The sequence below is a fragment of the Schistocerca americana genome, chromosome 6 (genome assembly GCF_021461395.2).
Source record: "Schistocerca americana isolate TAMUIC-IGC-003095 chromosome 6, iqSchAmer2.1, whole genome shotgun sequence".
In the NCBI taxonomy this organism is placed as follows: Eukaryota; Metazoa; Arthropoda; class Insecta; order Orthoptera; family Acrididae; genus Schistocerca; species Schistocerca americana.
The window spans coordinates 176,583,376-176,604,277 of record NC_060124.1 but is presented as its reverse complement, the minus strand read 5'-3'; positions in this window follow the sequence as shown (position 1 = coordinate 176,604,277).

The window sequence follows — 20,902 nt, the reverse complement described above, 5'->3', positions numbered from 1 at the left end:
TACTGGTACATTACACACTGTTTGGTATTAATTTGTCAATTAATCAGTGCTTATTAGCTACCGATAAACAACATTTGTAAGTAGGCTGTTTAGGTTTTTATGTTGGTAACGCCACATAGAGCTCTATATGAAAATCACTGACTGTGCTGTGTGGGTTCTGTGGCTGGTTCGCATTGTTGGAATATTTGCTATTGTAGTGTTGGGCAGTTGGATGTGAACAGCGCGTAGCGTTGCGCAGTTGGAGGTGAGCTGCCCGCAGTGGTGGATGTGGGGAGAGAGATGGCAGAATTTTGAGAGCGGACGATCTGGACGCGTGTCCACCAGAAAGAGTAAATTTGTAATACTGTATATCATGAACTGATATATATATATATATATATATATATATATATATATATATATATATATATATAGCGGATGGCGGATAGCGAACGATCCATCAGATATGGTGGACAGCTGCGAATAAGGGGAAACCCAAATAAGCAGTCCCGGACCGAGGCGGCAGCATCACGAGGGTGTGGGAGGGTGACTTTTGGCAAGGGTCACACTCATTCAAAAACCACAGAACCCGAAGACGTTGCTGTGTCATGGCGAGTAAGTGCCGCCATTACAATAAGCACTGTCAACACCCAAATCCAGGACGCGTCTGAAGTGGGAACCATCGGCATCCTGGTCAGCTTCTGTTCACACAATGTGCGGCTGGTCATAATGCGCCAGGAACTAACAACCCCTGGTTCTAAACACCCAGTGGAAACACTGGACCAACTTGATTACAAGCAAGTATGACTCGTGCAAGTAATAACAACATTATCCCAGGTGGTAACCAATCCACCCATCAACAGATGGCAACCAGGAATTCGGATTCTGGGGAACCTGGACTTACACGATTACATCAGAGAAAGTCGGAGCTCTCTGGCAAACTTCCACTTAAAACACCTACATACATTGGAACCTTTAACATAAATACATTAATCCAACCAGGAAAACTTCTAAACCTTACAACAGAACTTGAAAAGCAAAAGATAGTAATACTAGCTTTACAGGAGACACGTTTTACAGATGAAGAAACATCAGATTATGGCAACTACCGCATCTTTAAGAGCAAGACGGATAAACGAATCGGAAGAGGAGCCCCCCATCTCGGGATGGCGTTTATCATACACAAGAGCGTGCGCAGCTCCATCAAGGAAGTTACTCCCGTAAATAATAGGATAATGACGATGCGCTTACAATGTGCCAACAAAACATACACAATGGTTAATGTTCATGCTCCCACAAACGGAGACAACAAGAAAAACCCCATAGAAACAGAAAAGTTCTGGGAAAATTTGGAGAATATAATGGCCAAGATTCCAAAAGATGATACAAAAGTTCTACTCGGCGATTTTAATACCCAAATTGGTAGAGAGAAAATCCATCAAAAAACCGTAGGCAAATATCCTGCACATAAATTTACCAATAAAAATGGTACAAGGCTCGTCGAACTATGTAAGCAGAATAACCTGAAGATAATGTCAACATCTCTAAGAAAATGTCCAAGAAAACAAAAGACATGGAGATCTCCTATACAACAAATTGGCGAGTTTCAAATAGATCATGTGGCGATTTCATACCCAGTACAAAAAGAAATTTACGACGTCCAAGTACGCAGAGGAGCAAACATTGATTCAGACCATTACCTAACTAGAATTAAAATCAAGTTTACAGCACGAAGAAGTCATCAGAAGAAAACAGAAATACAGAAATATGATACCAAGAAGATTAAAGAATCTAAAGTAAAAGAAGAATGGGAGAAGGAAAAGGCAAACACATGGGAAGAATTTCATTCTAAAATCACGCGAATAGCTAAGGAAACTATTCCCTTGAAAAAGATATTCAAACACCCCTGGTGGGATTCAGACTGTGAAAATGCATTGGAAAGGAGAAAAAAGGCATTTCAAGAATATAACAGTAAAAAATCACAAGAAAGTCTACATTTATTTAACGAGGTTAGAAAACAGGTTTCAAAATCTATTAGGCAAGCAAAAAGGAAGTACACAAAGGCACAACTGGATGCCATAGAAGAAAATTTCCAAAACTATAATACAAGAGACTTCTACAGAACTTTCGCAGATAAAATACGAGGATATATCCCTCAAAATTTATGTTTCAGAAAACCAGATGGTAAATTAGCCCTAACAAACCAGGAAAACTGTCAAATATTGGCTCAATATTTTTCTAACCTACTAAATTGCCCAGAACCTAGTTTAAGGTTTCCCAAAGAAATCAGTGCCAACGCTCAACCGGATTCATTACCACCAACACAGGAAGAAATCAAATGTCACATTAAAAACTTAAAAAAATAATAGAACATCTGGCGAAGACGGCATTGTTGCAGAGCTATTAAAAAACCTGGGACCAAAGACGTTGCAAGAGCTCACAAAAATAACAACAAAAATATAGGAAACAGAAAAATTACCAGAGGATTGGAAATGTGCCCTTATTCACCCGTTACATAAAAAAGGAGACAGAACAAATGTCAATAACTACAGGGGAATCTCACTTTTACAAGTCACCTACAAAATTCTCTCAACATGCCTGCTGAAAAGAACACAAGAGCAGCTGGAACGCCAAATTGGTGATTATCAAGCAGGCTTCCGCCCCGGTCGCTCATGCATAGAACAAATATTTAATTTAAAGACAATATTAAAACACAAAGCAATTACAAATGCCCCCATAATTTGTACATTTGTAGATTTTAAGAAAGCCTATGACTCAATTGACCGGCAATCTTTGTTTAACATTTTAGAGGAACTTGGACTTGACTCCAACACACTAAGGCTTATCAAAGAATCACTGACAGACACTGTATCTAAAGTTAAATTCAGGGGAGAAATCTCTGAACCTTTCTCATAAAAACTGGAATACGTCAAGGTGACGGGCTGTCTCCACTTCTGTTTAATATAGTCCTGGATAAAGTCATTAAGGAATGGGAAAAAGAATTAAAAAATCAATCCTACTGGAAACCAATCCATCTTGGTAGAACCAAAGACAACGTGGAGATATCTTGTTTAGCATTCGCGGACGACTTGGCCATACTTGCAGATGATGAAGAAATCGCCACCAAACAAATAGAGATCCTTAAGGAATGCGCGGATAAAGTAGGTTTACAAATTTCGTTTCAAAAGACAGAATTTTTCTGTACGAAATTCCATATACACAGTTTGAACACAAAATATGGAAAAATAAATAGAGTAAAACATTTTAAATACCTAGGTGAAATTTTGGAGCCAACCGGAGGAGAGAAAGTTGCACAGAAGATCAGACAACGGAAAATGAAGAGAGCATATGGTATGACACATGAAATATACAATAAAAAATGCATCTCCTCGAACACAAAAATCAGACACTACTGCGCAGTAATTAAGCCAGCAGCACTATATGCTAGTGAAACGCTCACACTCCACACAAAATGTGATTTAGAAAAAATACTAAAAGAAGAACGCAAACTTATGAGAAAGATTTTAGGTCCAAAATTAACAGAAGAAGGATACCGGATACAATCAAGAAGAACCACAGAAACTATATCAAACCTGGCAGCAGACATAAGAAGGCGAAGATTAAAATTTTATGGACATGTCACTAGACTTCCCCCCACACGACTCACCAACAGAATTCTCACTTACATAGAAAAAGTCAAATCAACAACACCATGGATTAGCCAAGTAAAATTAGATTTAAAAAGCAAATATTGAACTTAAAGATGTCAAAGATAGAAAAACTTTTAGAAATAAGGTGGAAAAGTGGATTGTATTGTCGGAGAAGGAAGCACTAAAGAGACCAGGAACAAAATGGACAGAAGAAAGAAAAAGAAAACATGGAGAACGAATGAAAGAAGTATGGAAGAAACGACGTCAGAAAGCTTTGCGTGATCCTTCTGGGTCCATTCGCGATAAGTAAGTAAGTATATATGATGACTTTTGAATATTATTAAGGTAAATACATTGTTTGTTCTCTATCAAAATGTTTCATTTGCTAACTATGCCTATCAGTAGTTAGTGCCTTCAGTAGTTAGAATCTTTTATTCAGCTGGCAGTACTGGCGCACACTGTATTGCAGTAGTTCGAGTAACGAAGATTTTTGTGAGGTAAGTGATTTGTGAAAGGTATAGGTTATCGTTAGTCAGGGCCATTCTTTTGTAGGGAATATTGGAAGTCAGATTGCGATGCGTTGCGTTGGGTTGGACCAACGGGCTCTGCACCATATTGAGGCCAACCCCAGTAGAAGCTCTAACCATGTAACCCGCCAGCGTGGAGTAAGCCAAAGCATGGTGCGTATCCTACATGAAAACTGATTCTATCGCTATCACCTGCACAGGTGTGTAGGTACTGGCGAAAGTGTGTAGGGATTGTCGGCAGCGGATTTACCTACACGAGAAGGCTATTATAGCTAGCAACGGACAACAATCGTTATGCTGCTTCTGTCGTAAGCACTCTTCACAGATGAAGCGAGCTTTGCTACAGATGACGTCATAAACCAGCACAATCGTCATCTGTCGGTTATAGAAAAGTCCTCGGGTAACGGTTGACTTGTTCCATGAGCGACGTTTAACCATCAAAGTTTCGGCAGCAATTATGCGCGGCCACTTACTAGCTCCAACTCCTTTGCTACGTCGTAGTGGAAACACGTACGTCGAATTCATGCAGAACAGTCTGTCTTTTCTATCATGCCTTTAGAAATACGACAGACAGTGCGGCTGTCACATGATGGCACACCAGGCCACTTCCTTATCACTGTTCCACACCTACATCTGCACCTACATTCGCACTCCGCAAGGTACCATACTGTGTTGGCGGAGTGTACTTTGCACCACTACTAGTCGTTGTCTATCCTGTTCCAGTCACAAATGTAGCGAGGGAAATTGACTGTCTGTATATATCCGTACGATCCCTAAGTTCTTTTGTCTTCGCCGTGCTTGCGCGAAATGGACGCTGGCGGCAGCAGAATCATTCTACAGTCAGCCGCTTGTCTGTCGAATCTACGGTTGCCAATCTAGAACACGCCTGTGAATAACTTCGAAATGCTCCGACCTGACTGGGATCTCGAGAACGCTTGAACAGTACTTAAGAATGGGTGGTACTAATGTTCTATACGTGATCTGCTTCATAGATGAACTACGGTTTCCTGTATGTCTCCTAAACGACATTACGTGCTCGTTCGATTTCATACTGTTTTGCAACGTTACGTCTACATATTTGATCGACGTGACTGTGCTGAGCAGTACACCACAGAACATTACAGGATCTTTGATCCTGCTAGTCTGTATTAAATTATATTTTTCTACATATAGAGCGAGCAGGCTTTTTCAAAAATACCGGGTGGTTATAATTAAACTTTCCCTATTGTACACATTATAGCACGGAAACTAATAAACGTAAGAGTACCAAACTTGGTAATACTAATGTCAAGGACATGGGGAAGGGAAATAATACAGAATCAGTTCAATTGAAACACTTTTAATGTGCTGCTACAATACACCATACCATTACACGCCGATATCATTACTGCTACAAAAGGAGCTCCATATGGCGCCCATCACTGTTCAGAAGAGTATGAAAGCGCAGGATTGCTTTCTGCACACCAGAACGAAGTATGTCCGTAGGTATGCTGGCTACCTCTCTTGATATGCTGCGCTTCAGATCATCACACGTGTGAATGTTCCCCTGGCAAACCCTGTCCTTCAGGTAGCCCTACAACCAGAAATCACAGGGAGTGAGATCAGGTAATGGTGCCGGCCAAGCATTTGGAAACGATCGCCTGCTAACTCGATCGTTTCCAAATATGTTTCGGAGAAGCAGGTGAACTTTAGGAGCGATGTGAGGTGGGACCCCATCTTGCATGAAAACTGTTGAATTCATGGCGTCTATCTCCTGTACAGCTTGTATGACATACTGGCGAAGCATATCTCAGTACACCTGCCAGTCAAACTACATGTCTGGTCCTTATGCGCCAACCTGTTCAAAAACAAAAAAAAGAAGTGGGCCAATGATGAATGTAGCCGTGAAGCCACACCATACGGTGACACGTTCACCATACACAGCAACTTTATACAGAGTTTCTGGAGGTGAAGATCCTCACACTCGGTAGTTCTGTGTGTCCAGCACACCCGCCAGCGAAAAATGAGCTTCGTCTGTCCATAGGATGGTCCAGGGCCAGCCATCGTCAACTTCAATCCTTGCGAGAAAGTGGAGAACGAAGCCAAAACATCGTTGAGCGTCCTGTGGTGCAAGCTGCTGTACGATATGGATCTTGTACGGATACCATTTGAGAATGGTTCGAAGCACCTTCCGTACAGTAGACCACGGGATATTCAGCTACCATGACCACAGCACGCGCACTGATTGACGATCGGGAATTGAGCGCAGCGTTGTCTTTCGTAGCAACAGCGATTTCATCAACCACCTGTTGTTCAATCGGTCGTCGGTCTCTTCCTGGAGCGACTCCCAGTTCTCCAGTTGAATTGAACTTCTTCATCATGCTCTGCACAGCAGGTGGGGAACGAGGACCCTTCCATAATCCTTTCAGCCGTCGATATTCTCGAAGTGCAGCTGCAGCTTTCGATATTCTCAAAGTGCAGCTCATGTTTGTCCAAGCTCATGTTGAAATGTCAACAAGTCCACTGCGACTGGTCTGGTGTGTAGTTCAAATGGTTCAAATGGCTCTGAGAACTATGGGACTTAACATCTGTGGTCATCAGTCCCCTAGAACTTAGAACTACTTAAACCTAACATCACACACATCCATGCCCCAGGCAGGATTAGAACCTGCGACCGTAGCGGTCACACGGTTACAGACTGAAGCGCCTAGAACAGAACGGCCACACCGGCTGGCGGTCTGGTGTGTGAGATTATGAATCACGATGACTGATCGCGGCTCCTGGCAGTCATATTTGGAACTGGATGGTGGCACTGTGACGCATGGAAATCATGCACCCCATACTCTCGACATTGATGCTACCAAGTCTGATATTCATACGGTAATTACTTTCCGTGTTATAAAGTGTTAAACAGGGAAAGTTTAACTGTAACACCTGGTAGAGCAAGCTGCCTTTCATCAAACCAAAGAGGAACTCTGTGTAAGCCATCTTGTTTCTCCAACAATCACGTAACGACGACACTTTTCTATGTACTACAGCGTCGTCACTCAGCCACGCGGATCCTCTACGACCTGATTCCTTTCCCCCATCTGCTCCTGTCCCTCGAACATGTCCGCATCCTCTACACCTCCCGCATCCTTGATCCCCCTCATCCCCTAGTTGCTCCTCTCCTCTCCAACCCCCGCCCTCTGCCGCGCCTTCACTGTTGTGTCCCCCCTACCCTTCATCTTCTTTCGCAAGGTGGCTTCTGTCAACTCCCCCTCCTGAATGATGCCCTCTCTCCCTCCATTTATCCCTCCTATCAACTCTGATCCTCACCTTCCCCCCCTGCCCGCATCTCGTGGTCGTGCGGTAGCGTTCTCGCTTCCCACGCCCGGGTTCCCGGGTTCGATTCCCGGCGGGGTCAGGGATTTTCTCTGCCTCGTGATGGCTGGGTGTTGTGTGCTGTCCTTAGGTTAGTTAGGTTTAAGTAGTTCTGAGTTCTAGGGGACTGATGACCATAGATGTTAAGTCCCATAGTGCTCAGAGCCATTTGAACTCACCTTCCCCTCCTTTCCTCCGTCCTTTCCCCGGGCTCCCTCTTCCTCCCCCCCCCCCTTTCCATCCTGTTTTTTCCCCAACTACCCTCTCTCTGCCTCAGTTCTCTCCCCCCTCCCCTGAGTCCTTTTGCATTCCCCTCCTCTGCCTTTCCCCACTCCCTCTCGCATCTGCCCAGCACCCCCCTCTCTTATGAGTCCTTGTCCTCCATCGGCTCCTTCCCCCCTCCCCCCACTTCCTTTCTCCTCTCCTTCATCTGTCCAGGTTCCCCCCATCTGCCCTCGGCTATGGTGTGTCATATTTCTGCCAACTTTTTAGTGCAATGTTTTAAGTGAGTGTTCAGTGTTGTGCGTCTTCTCCAAAGTGTTGCGAACAGAAGTCATGCTGTCGCTGGTGGTGATTTTTATATCTCTTGCGAACAGAAACCAGACTGTCACTATGTTTTTGAATTGTCTGTCTGTTGTTTTACTTGTCTGCTTCCTGTGTATTTTATCAGCATCGCCAACCCTTTGTTTTATGTTTTAAGTTCCACAGCTTTCCGCCATTTTACCATTTAAGTCACTGATTTTATTGCCTGCTTCTATTATTTATTATCTTTATTTTTTTAAAAAACAAATTCTGTAGGCTGAAGAGCGGCGTAGTTAGCTGCTGCCAGCCCGCCCCCTGAGGGAGGGGAAGGGGGGGGGGGGGGGGAAATCGAATCTCAATAAAGAAAAAAAAAATTGTCACTCAGCAGCAAACAGTATGAGATTCTGCTCACCCTATCCACCATATCATTTATGTATATAGAGAAGAAGAGCGGTCCTACCACACTTTCCTGGGGATTCTTGACAACACCCTTTACTCTGACGAACACTCGCCTTACAAATCAACGTAGTATTACTTAAGAAGTCTTCGAGACGTTTTTCGTCAACATCTCAACATCGCCTTCCCCAGGAGATGAATATTTTTTCTTTTATTTATTTCGTTCCATTGTAGTTTGATGCCTATGATTTAAACAGAGGCTGTATCGATTCTTACAGAAATTATGCAATATACATTTATACTTTATTTTATTCTCTACAGTAATACCTCCCATCATCATAACTAGAGGAGGAAAAGAATCGGACGAGGAGGTCCTTTTGCCTTGCCTACTTCCTCTCCACGTGCGCGAAAGTCATAGGGACTTCCGGTAACACGACCTGGGTTCGCTTCCAGGCCACGTGAAGTGCTGCATCTTTATCAGCGGCTTACCTTCTTCTTTTGTAACTGGATGATTTAAAGTACCCCATATTTGATTTCGTTTAATAGTCCACAGAAGTTTCAACGCGTTGGGTTTCTGGTTACGACATGTTGTGTGTACTGCACTCTTTGAATTACATTATTATTATTCTCCTGTCAGGGGCAACGGCCTTGCCTCAATGGATACACCGGTTCCCGTGAGATCACCGAAGTTAAGCGCGGTCGGGCGTGGCCGGCACTTGGATGGGTGACCATCCAGCTCCCAAGTGCTGTTGCCATTTTTCGGCGTGCACTCATCCTCGTGATGCCAATTGAGGAGCTACTCGACCGATTGGTAGCGGCTCCGGTCAAAGAAAAACCATCTAAACGACCGGGAGAGCGGTGTGCTGACCACACGCCCCTCCTATCCGCATCTTCAACTGAGGGTGACACGGCGGTCGGATGGTCCCGATGGGCCACTTGTGGCCTGAAGACGGAGAGTGCTATTCTCGTGTCAGAAACATACAGGTACATGTGCATACATTTTACACAGTTATGATTAAATTACTTTTGACCAAAATTTGGCCACTTCCAGTGCATTTTCTGTTGCTTGTTGAAGATAATCTTCTGTACAGGAGACTGGACACAATCGATACCGAAGCATGTGCTGGACTGTCTGCTCTTCTCCACAGTCACACCGAATATCATTTGGATCAGTGTATCCCCATTTTGCCGGGATAGCTTTTGATCTTCCAACTCCGGATCTCAGTCTATTCAGGGACTTCCAAGTTGTCCATTCCCCATAATGGCCTGGAGGTGAAGCTTCAACAACTCTTTTCCAGTCAGGCGGAGGTAGGTCGCAGCCCTCCATAGTCGTAACCTAGCTTTTTCAGCAGTGGTTCTAAGTTCCTTTAATGTCCTAAGGAAACTCTTACTTGACTTCAGTCGTTGTGGACGCGGTTCACGCTCATACAGAGGATGAGTAATTTCCTGTTCTACTGCCTTTCTTCCCTTGTTCGCAGCTATCTCTCTTCAAACAGGTGGTGGTGCTATTCCTGCAAGGTGGTAAAGCCATTCGACTCGAGTGGATTTCAAGCAACCTGTTATAATTCTGCACGTTTCGTTGAGAGCTACATCCACATGTTTGACATGAGTTGAATTATACCAAACAGGACAGGCATACTCTGCTGCCGAATAGCATTGTAAATATGTTGCCCATACTCTGCTGTATTTCTGCAGGCAACCTTAATAGTGGGCAAAGTAAATGATTCTTTATTTGTTTTGATTTCATAAAGAAAAGCTGGTTTCGTCGTAGTGTTCTGAGGACTTAAGTACATTTATTACTGCTTACAATCCGGTTGTGAACCGCTAGATTTAAATACACTCCTGGAAATTGAAATAAGAACACCGTGAATTCATTGTCCCAGGAAGGGGAAACTTTATTGACACATTCCTGGGGTCAGATACATCACATGATCACACTGACAGAACCACAGGCACATAGACACAGGCAACAGAGCATGCACAATGTCGGCACTAGTACAGTGTATATCCACCTTTCGCAGCAATGCAGGCTGCTATTCTCCCATGGAGACGATCGTAGAGATGCTGGATGTAGTCCTGTGGAACGGCTTGCCATGCCATTTCCTCCTGGCGCCTCAGTTGGACCAGCGTTCGTGCTGGACGTGCAGACCGCGTGAGACGACGCTTCATCCAGTCCCAAACATGCTCAATGGGGGACAGATCCGGAGATCTTGCTGGCCAGGGTAGTTGACTTACACCTTCTAGAGCACGTTGGGTGGCACGGGATACATGCGGACGTGCATTGTCCTGTTGGAACAGCAAGTTCCCTTGCCGGTCTAGGAATGGTAGAACGATGGGTTCGATGACGGTTTGGATGTACCGTGCACTATTCAGTGTCCCCTCGACGATCACCAGTGGTGTACGGCCAGTGTAGGAGATCGCTTCCCACACCATGATGCCGGGTGTTGGCCCTGTGTGCCTCGGTCATATGCAGTCCTGATTGTGGCGCTCACCTGCACGGCGCCAAACACGCATACGTCCATCATTGGCACCAAGGCAGAAGCGACTCCATCGCTGAAGACGACACGTCTCCATTCGTCCCTCCATTCACGCCTGTCGCGACACCACTGGAGGCGGGCTGCACGATGTTGGGGCGTGAGCGGAAGACGGCCTAACGGTGTGCGGGACCGTAGCCCAGCTTCATGGAGACGGTTGCGAATGGTCCTCGTCGATACCCCAGGAGCAACAGTGTCCCTAATTTGCTGGGAAGTGGCGGTGCGGTCCCTTACGGCACTGCGTAGGATCCTACGGTCTTGGCGTGCATCCGTGCATCGCTGCGGTCCGGTCCCAGGTCGACGGGCACGTGCACCTTCCGCCGACCACTGGCGACAACATCGATGTACTGTGGAGACCTCACGCCCCACGTGTTGAGCAATTCGGCGGTACGTCCACCCGGCCTCCCGCATGCCCACTATACGCCCTCGCTCAAAGTCCGTCAACTGCACATACGGTTCACGTCCACGCTGTCGCGGCATGCTACCAGTGTTAAAGACTTTTTTTTTTTTTCACTTGCTGCTCTTTATTTATTGACCCACCTTCTAATTGCTTATGGTGGGTCGTATTAAGCCTCTTAGCCACTGTGACTGGGCTCGGGCCCAGGAGTGGTTATGTGAGTTACCTCCCCTGTTCCCGATCCCACTCACACTGTTGCCCAAGTCTTGCCACGTGGAGGCGGGCTTTTACGTTATTTGTTCGTTTTTGTTAGTTGTGCAGCTTTTAGATACATTACAAATAATATAAATAATACGGAAATGGAAAACAATTTCATTTTGAATTTAAGAAGGAGTAAACAGAAAGATAGGAAAGAAAAGGATAGAGAAATTACCACCACCTATGTGTGGGTTGCGGTCAGGGTCTTGGAATGACCTTCAAGACGCTGGCCGCCACTCACAGTTCACATATGTACTTGTTTACTTCATTAGCTTATTACTACTTACATAGTGCAAAATTAAATATTAACTAGTCTAGATGTGATGGAGTGATTTTATTGAATTTGTTTAGGTCTGTGTTTGTGTCATTATGTGTGGTTGTGGGTGTGTGTGTGTGCTTGTCAGACAAGTTCTCGCTTGATGAATGATTGGCACCTCCCGGCTATATGGCAACTCAGCCTGGACGGTGGTTTTCCCCGATCTACATTGTGTATCTGTCGGGTTGGGCCCAGCTAAGGGGAACCACAATTAAGATCCTTCCATCCAGGCCCAGTGTTGCCTCTCGTCGGGAGGCGTAGGTTCGTATGGTAGGTGCCTATCTTGGAGTTAACCCTTGTTTACAGGTGTCATGTCACCTTTGACTGCATATCCTCTTGTGTGTGTTCTTGTATATATGTGCTATGTGCGTGTGTGTGTATGTGTGTACATGTGCATGTAAGACCAGTTCCCGCCTCCTGGTTACGCGGCAACTCAGCCTGGACGGTGGTTTTCCCCGATCTACGTTAAGTATCCGTCGTGTTGGGCCCAGCTAAGGGGAACCACTGTTAAGATCCTTCCATCCAGGCTGGGTGTTGCTTCTCGCCAGGATGCGTAGGTCCCTAGGGTAAGTGCCTGGCTTTTGACTATTACTCATTTGTGATTTTGTGTGCATGTGTGTGTTCTTTAGTGTTGGATGTTGTTCAGGTACCTAGACTACTCATACGCAGGTTGCCACAATGGGTCGTCGACATGGCTCATCTCAACATCTGTGTCTTCGCCCGAGGTGTTTGTACTGCTATCCATCTCATGGGCACTCTGTGGTCTGCGTCCCCGGCCTTGCCTTCTGAATGGTCTATTGTTTAGATATTCGGTATACAGAGACCTGGATATTTCGTCAGTTAGTGTATTAAGTTTGTCACATAGGTCTGGGTCTCGTAGAATGGTGTATATTTCATCTTGGGTATTCTGCCGGGTAATGTGTAGTGTGTGTCTAATGTTTGTGCGTTGCCCGCAGAATAGGACAGTGTGTTCTGGGGAGCCTTCTTCCCCACATGTGCATCTGGTAGTCTGCTGCAGACTCATGCGGCTCAGGTGCGTGGGATAAGGGCCGTGGCCTGTCAGAAAATGTACCATACCGCGGCTAGGATCGATATGCTTCAGTCTTAATCGTTCTTTGATGTCAGGGAAAAAGCTATAGACTCGTCGGCCCTTATCGCTGTTAGCCCACTCGCTCTGCCAGGTATCCACACGCCATGCTTTGAGTTGACGTGATGTAGCATATGGTACACCAGTGATCTGCCGAACCTGGTCTAGTTTCCCCATCTTTAGCCAGTACCTTGCCGCACGGTATCTTATGGTTACGTCTATTGGGAAGATTCCCATCACGACGCAAAGTGCGTCGACTGAGGTTGTGTTGAAGGCCCCTGTTAGTCGAAGCAGAATGCTTCTTTGCCCCCGCCGTACGGCGGTTCTGTTAGTGGATAGGCTGAGTCTATGGGCCCACGTGCTGGCAGCAAAACATAGTACCGACTCGAAGAGAGCGCAATGATATGTTCGTATGACTGACAATGGTAGTCTGTATTGTTTCGAGTTTAGCCTTGCCAGTTTGTGCAGTATTTTTTCTGCTTTGTCCGTGGATATTCGTATGTGTTCGTGGAAGTTCAACCGTTCGTCTATGTAGACTCCAAGGTAGCGTGTTACTTTTGATCTTTTAATGTTTGTGTCCCCGATTTTGACTGCTGGGTTCCTATGCAGGATGCCCTTTAGTAGTGTGTAAGTTGTTTTATTTTCTGCTACCTTGAGCTTGTTGTCTGTGCACCATTGTGTAATTGTTTTGAGTGTATCATTAGCTCTGTCTTCTAGCTGGGCACGGTTGTTTGCTGACACTGCCACAAGCAGGTCGTCAGCGTAAGCGACAACTCCATCTGTCGCATTGTGCTCCTCAAGTAATTCTAGGAGCGGTTCTAACATTATGTCCCAGAAGATGGGGCCGCAGATCGATCCTTGTGGACAACCTTTGGTAATGCGTTTGATTACTTTCTTGTCGTCCATGTGCCAAGCGACTGTTCTGTCCCTGCAGTAGTCTACAAGACTGTTGTACAGGGATTCCGGTACCTGCAGGTGTCTGAGCCTCTTGAAGAGGGCCGGCCACCATAGATTGTCAAATGCACCCGAGATGTCAATCATAATGGCTAGTGTGTACTTTTTAGGTGTGTTGTGTACAATGTGAAGTGCTTTGTTGATTGCATCGTCAATAGACTTTCCTTCCCGAAAGCCATATTGGTGTGGTGTCAGTCCCCGAAGTGTGCGATGTGTTTGTAATCTTTTGCAAAGGAGTTTTTCTTGTGTTTTAGCGAGTGTATTGATGAGGCATATGGGTCTGTATGATTTGGGTTCTGAGGGGTCTTTGTCTGGTGCTTTTTTGATGATGACCGCCCTAGAGGCTTTCCACACTGCAGGCACACGGCCTAGCCTTAATGCGTCGTTCAGCAGTGTTGTGAGGTATGGGGTGATCTGCGGTGCTATCTGTTTTAGTACCTCAGAGTGGATACCATCTGGTCCAGGCGCTTTCTTATTTTTAAGTTCTGAGATCGCTATCGCCACCTCTTCCTGCGCAAACGGACAGGTGACGGTTGGTGTGGTGTAGGCTGTGGTAAGTTCTCGTCTCAATGCTGCTTGTTCAGGTGTGTCTGTGGTGGCGATGTCGTCAGGAAGGAGTTTGCCTAGCAGGTACTCCGCTGTGCCTCTCCATCCTTTAGTCATCACCCCGTCATCCTGTCGTAGCGTTCCCAGAACCAGTGGGCTCTTGATTTTTTCGGTCACGATCTTGTAAGGTTCCCCCCATATGTTAAGTTGTGTTTGTCTTGCTACGTAGTCATTCCATTGGTCTTTTCTAGTCTTATTTAGTTCTTGTTTGTATCTGTCCTTGGCAAGCCGGTATTCATGTAGTCTTACTTGTCTTTCTCTGTCTGAGATTGCCCTTTGGTAGAGTCTGCGTCTACGTCTGGTGTCCTGCTTGAGTTGTGTTAGGTGTGCTGTCCAAGGGCTGGTCTGCTGTTTTGTTTTGCGTGATGTGGGGATGCAGGTGTTTTGTATGTGTGTAATGATTTCTGTAAACTTGTGTGCTCTGTAGTCAACACTGCCTCTGATGTTCTGCAGTGATTGTTCCTGTATCTTGCGTCTTACTGTGTCCCAGTCTGTCCTATGAAAGAGCAGTCTTCTGGGTTGTGTTGCAGTGTTGTTGTTTGCTGTCTTCTGTAGAGTTAGTGTGATAACATTATGGTCACTCGTGGTAATGTGGTCGTGTACCGTCCAGTCTAGTATGTAGGTAGTCGCGGCGTTATTTGCAAGGGTGATGTCTATGTTGGATGAGGAGCCGTCATGCCCTGTGAATGTAGGATGGTGTCCTTCCTCGTTGATGACGTTCAGTCCATTTTCATGTATTACGTCATTGATTATTCGTCCTCTGTCATCTGTTCTGTTGGAGTGCCATAGAGTGGATTTTGCATTAATATCTGCACAGATTAATAATTTTTTATTGCCGGCGTATTGTGCAATTTTTCTGATAGCATTTGCATAGGGATTAATGCAATGGCTGTATTGAGCATAAATCGATGCAACGACCCATGTATCGCCCCTGTACGTAATCTCCACTGTAGCAACGTGTTCTGTGCATAATTCCGTTATTTTAAATGGGTGAATGTCTGTGTTGAGGATTATGACTGACGCCTTGCAGTCTGCCTTACCCGATATTGATATCGCGTGGGTGGGGATATTGGTGATATGGCCTTGTTTCGTATATGGCTCCTGTATGCACAGGATATCGCAGTTTATCTCATTCAGGACCTGTGGAAGTTCCAGACTGACGTGTGTGCTTCTCATGGCGTTCAGTTGAGCAACCCTCAGATCGGATGCTTCACGTGAACGTAGCACTTACTTCCTGTTTGACTGAAATCGAAGTAGGTCCTTCCATAGGCCCTAACGTGATCTTTGTATAATTTTTCGAGATCAAATTTTTCTTCTCTGCGAGCGCAAACCTGCAGGAGTAGGTCTAGCAGACTATCTGAGTCCGTGGAGATGTTCTCTGTTTTCAGGATTATTCTGTCCGTCTGCTCCGTTGTACGAAAGCAGACTGAGTTGCCATGGGGGTGGTATAGCCTAATGATCATTCTTTGCGCTGTTTCGAAGAGCTCCCTTTTTTATAATCTACTTAATTTTAAGTTTAAATCTATGTTGTTATAATTAAAATCGCTGGTGGTGGCAGCGGGTGTCGGCGTCTGCGCCGTCTTGGGGTGTCGTGGCTGAGTGGCAGCTACACGCTGCCCCTCTGCGATGGGTGCTTTGTTGATGCTGCTGTTGGTGTGCGCAGGGGGAGCAGCTGGTGGTGCTGGTGTTCCTCTTGCAGACACTGACTTGGGTGATGAGAGGGGGCCGGGGTCGCCTGTAGAAGGAACTTTTGTGGCACTGGGTGGAGGCGCCCGCGGTTGTCGGAAATTATCGTCACACGCAACTACTTTCCCCTCGCGTTTCGGTTGTTTAGACTCCTTGGATGTTTCTGTCACACGTGTGCTGTTGGCTCTTTCGGGTGTCGCTTCAGGTTGCCCAGGGGTGGTCTTGTTACTTTGATGATTGTGTACGCTGCACTCATTGGCGTAAGGGCAGCAGTATATGTCATCGTCGTCTTCTGTGGGTATGTCAGTGTGCCATATCTTTCGTTTGTTTTGCAGATGATGAGTGGTGTTGTCAGTGTGTTGGTCTTTCGTCAGTATGCCAGTCTTGTTGATTTGGATGTCTAATACGTCTGTTTCTTTGGGGTTTAGGGTCTCACCTTGTACAAATCTGACAGGCTTTATGCGCCCCTCGCATTTTTTGGTGTCGTAGGTACGGGGGCGCACTGGAATAGAAGTGTAGTCTTGGTTCTTCGGCGTCGTGCTTTTGTGATGTTGCTGCGGTTGGTTATATGTGTCATGGTTGTCTTGGTTGTGTGAGGATGTAATGCTTGTTACTATTAATTCGTCTTCTAGTTCGTCAATTCTGTTCATTAGCGTCGTATGGAAAGTTATCCAATGCAGGATTTGTCTCTTGATTAGTTTGGCTGCGTCTGATGGTATCTGTCCAGTTAACGTGAGGTCGTCTATGAATTCGATGGTTGCATAGTGGCTGTCTTCCAAGTTCGTGTTGTGTGACAGTCCTGGGATGTAGCCGTCATTTGGGTAGTCGTCAGGGAGAAGTTTCTGCCTCTTACGCCAAGTTATGGCACGCTGATGATTGCGATTTATTGTCGAGGGTGCTTTGTATGGGTGCGTCTGTGCTTGGGTAGGTTTATGTCTCCCACCGGTTGGACTTGAGGGATTGCTAGTTTCCATAGTCTGTGCTGTCAATTAGGCGGTCTAGGAGTTGTTTGTACGTTTGACAAGCACCTCCCTTGCTTTTGTTGCACCTTCGATTCCTGTTGTGACAAGGGATGCAGTCGATGGCCTCCTTGGCTCGGCACTCGGCACGTTTATGGCCCTTCTTACCGCACCTTGAGCAGATAGCGGCTTGTTCGGTGCACCCTTTCGTTGTGTGCCCAATGTCACAGCAGTTGTAACACTGGCTAACGGCTGTGAAATCCCTGACAGTTAGTGATTGATAATCTATGTACACTTTGCCCTTTTTTGTTAGGTACCAGTATAATTTCGGTGGGACTTCAAGGACCTGATGGTTGTAACCCCTGCCCTTGGGTCCTGTTCGAAATCTTATTTTGACCTCGCTGTCAAAGTCGTCTTTCGAGAAGTCGTCACTTAGGTTTTGGTCATAGAGGCACTCTAAGACGTCTTTGTCAGTAATTGTGTCGGACACCCGATAGATCCCCCCCATGAACCATGGACCTTGCCGTTGGTGGGGAGGCTTGCGTGCCTCAGCGATACAGATAGCCGTACCGTAGGTGCAACCACAACGGAGGGGTATCTGTTGAGAGGCCAGACAAACGTGTGGTTCCTGAAGAGGGGCAGCAGCCTTTTCAGTAGTTGCAAGGGCAACAGTCTGGATGATTGACTGATCTGGCCTTGTAACAATAACCAAAACGGTCTTGCTGTGCTGGTACTGCGAACGGCTGAAAGCAAGGGGAAACTACAGCCGTAATTTTTCCCGAGGGCATGCAGCTTTACTGTATGATTACATGATGATGGCGTCCTCTTGGGTAAAATATTCCGGAGGTAAAATAGTCCCCCATTCGGATCTCCGGGCGGGGACTACTCAAGAGGATGTCGTTATCAGGAGAAAGAAAACTGGCGTTCTACGGATCGGAGCGTGGAATGTCAGATCTCTTAATCGGGCAGGTAGGTTAGAAAATTTAAAAAGGGAAATGGATAGGTTGAAGTTAGATATAGTGGGAATTAGTGAAGTTCGGTGGCAGGAGGAACAAGACTTCTGGTCAGGTGACTACAGGGTTATAAACACAAAATCAAATAGGGGTAATGCAGGAGTAGGTTTAATAATGAATAGGAAAATAGGAATGCGGGTAAACTACTACAAACAGCGTAGTGAACGCATTATTGTGGCCAAGATAGATACGAAGCCCACACCTACTACAGTAGTACAAGTTTATATGCCAACTAGCTCTGCAGATGACGAAGAAATTGAAGAAATGTATGATGAAATAAAAGAAATTATTCAGATTGTGAAGGGAGACGAAAATTTAATAGTCATGGGTGACTGGAATTCGAGTGTAGGTAAAGGGAGAGAAGGAAACATAGTAGGTGAATATGGATTGGGGGACAGAAATGAAAGAGGAAGCCGCCTGGTAGAATTTTGCACAGAGCACAACATAATCATAACTAACACTTGGTTTAAGAATCATGAAAGAAGGTTGTATACATGGAAGAACCCTGGAGATACTAAAAGGTATCAGATAGATTATATAATGGTAAGACAGAGATTTAGGAACCAGGTTTTAAATTGTAAGACATTTCCAGGGGCAGATGTGGACTCTGACCACAATTTATTGGTTATGACCTGTAGATTAAAACTGAAGAAACTGCAAAAAGGTGGGAATTTAAGGAGATGGGACCTGGATAAACTAAAAGAACCAGAGGTTGTACAGAGATTCAGGGAGAGCATAAGGGAGCAATTGACAGGAATGGGGGAAAGAAATACAGTAGAAGAAGAATGGGTAGCTTTGAGGGATGAAGTAGTGAAGGCAGCAGAGGATCAAGTAGGTAAAAAGACGAGGGCTAGTAGGAATCCTTGGGTAACAGAAGAAATATTGAATTTAATTGATGAAAGGAGAAAATATAAAAATGCAGTAAGTGAAACAGGCAAAAAGGAATACAAACGCCTCAAAAATGAGATCGACAGGAAGTGCAAAATGGCTAAGCAGGGATGGCTAGAGGACAAATGTAAGGATGTAGAGGCCTATCTCACTAGGGGTAAGATAGATACCGCCTACAGGAAAATTAAAGAGACCTTTGGAGATAAGAGAACGACTTGTATGAATATCAAGAGCTCAGATGGAAACCCAGTTCTAAGCAAAGAAGGGAAAGCAGAAAGGTGGAAGGAGTATATAGAGGGTCTATACAAGGGCGATGTACTTGAGGACAATATTATGGAAATGGAAGAGGATGTAGATGAAGATGAAATGGGAGATACGATACTGCGTGAAGAGTTTGACAGAGCACTAAAAGACCTGAGTCGAAACAAGGCCCCCGGAGTAGACAATATTCCATTGGAACTACTGACGGCCGTGGGAGAGCCAGTCCTGACAAAACTCTACCATCTGGTGAGCAAGATGTATGAAACAGGCGAAATACCCTCAGACTTCAAGAAGAATATAATAATTCCAATCCCAAAGAAAGCAGGTGTTGACAGATGTGAAAATTACCGAACTATCAGCTTAATAAGTCACAGCTGCAAAATACTAACACGAATTCTTTACAGACGAATGGAAAAACTAGTAGAAGCCAACCTCGGGGAAGATCAGTTTGGATTCCGTAGAAACACTGGAACACGTGAGGCAATACTGACCTTACGACTTATCTTAGAAGAAAGATTAAGGAAAGGCAAACCTACGTTTCTAGCATTTGTAGACTTAGAGAAAGCTTTTGACAATGTTGACTGGAATACTCTCTTTCAAATTCTCAAGGTGGCAGGGGTAAAACACAGGGAGCGAAAGGCTATTTACAATTTGTACAGAAACCAGATGGCAGTTATAAGAGTCGAGGGACATGAAAGGGAAGCAGTGGTTGGGAAGGGAGTAAGACAGGGTTGTAGCCTCTCCCCGATGTTGTTCAGTCTGTATATTGAGCAAGCAGTAAAGGAAACAAAAGAAAAATTCGGAGTAGGTATTAAAATTCATGGAGAAAAAATAAAAACTTTGAGGTTCGCCGATGACATTGTAATTCTGTCAGAGACAGCAAAGGACTTGGAAGAGCAGTTGAATGGAATGGACAGTGTCTTGAAAGGAGGATATAAGATGAACATCAACAAAAGCAAAACAAGGATAATGGAATGTAGTCTAATTAAGTCGGGTGATGCTGAGGGAATTAGATTAGGAAATGAGGCACTTAAAGTAGTAAAGGAGTTTTGCTATTTGGGGAGCAAAATAACTGATGATGGTCGAAGTAGAGAGGATATAAAATGTAGGCAGGCAATGGCAAGGAAAGCGTTTCTGAAGAAGAGAAATTTGTTAATATCCAGTATTGATTTAAGTGTCAGGAAGTCATTTCTGAAAGTATTCGTATGGAGTGTAGCCATGTATGGAAGTGAAACATGGACGATAAATAGTTTGGACAAGAAGAGAATAGAAGCTTTCGAAATGTGGTGCTACAGAAGAATGCTGAAGATTAGATGGGTAGATCACATAACTAATGAGGAAGTATTGAATAGGATTGGGGAGAAGAGAAGTTTGTGGCACAACTTCACCAGAAGAAGGGATCGGTTGGTAGGACATGTTCTGAGGCATCAAGGGATCACCAATTTAGTATTGGAGGGCAGCATGGAGGGTAAAAATCGTAGAGGGAGACCAAGAGATGAATACACTAAGCAGATTCAGAAGGATGTA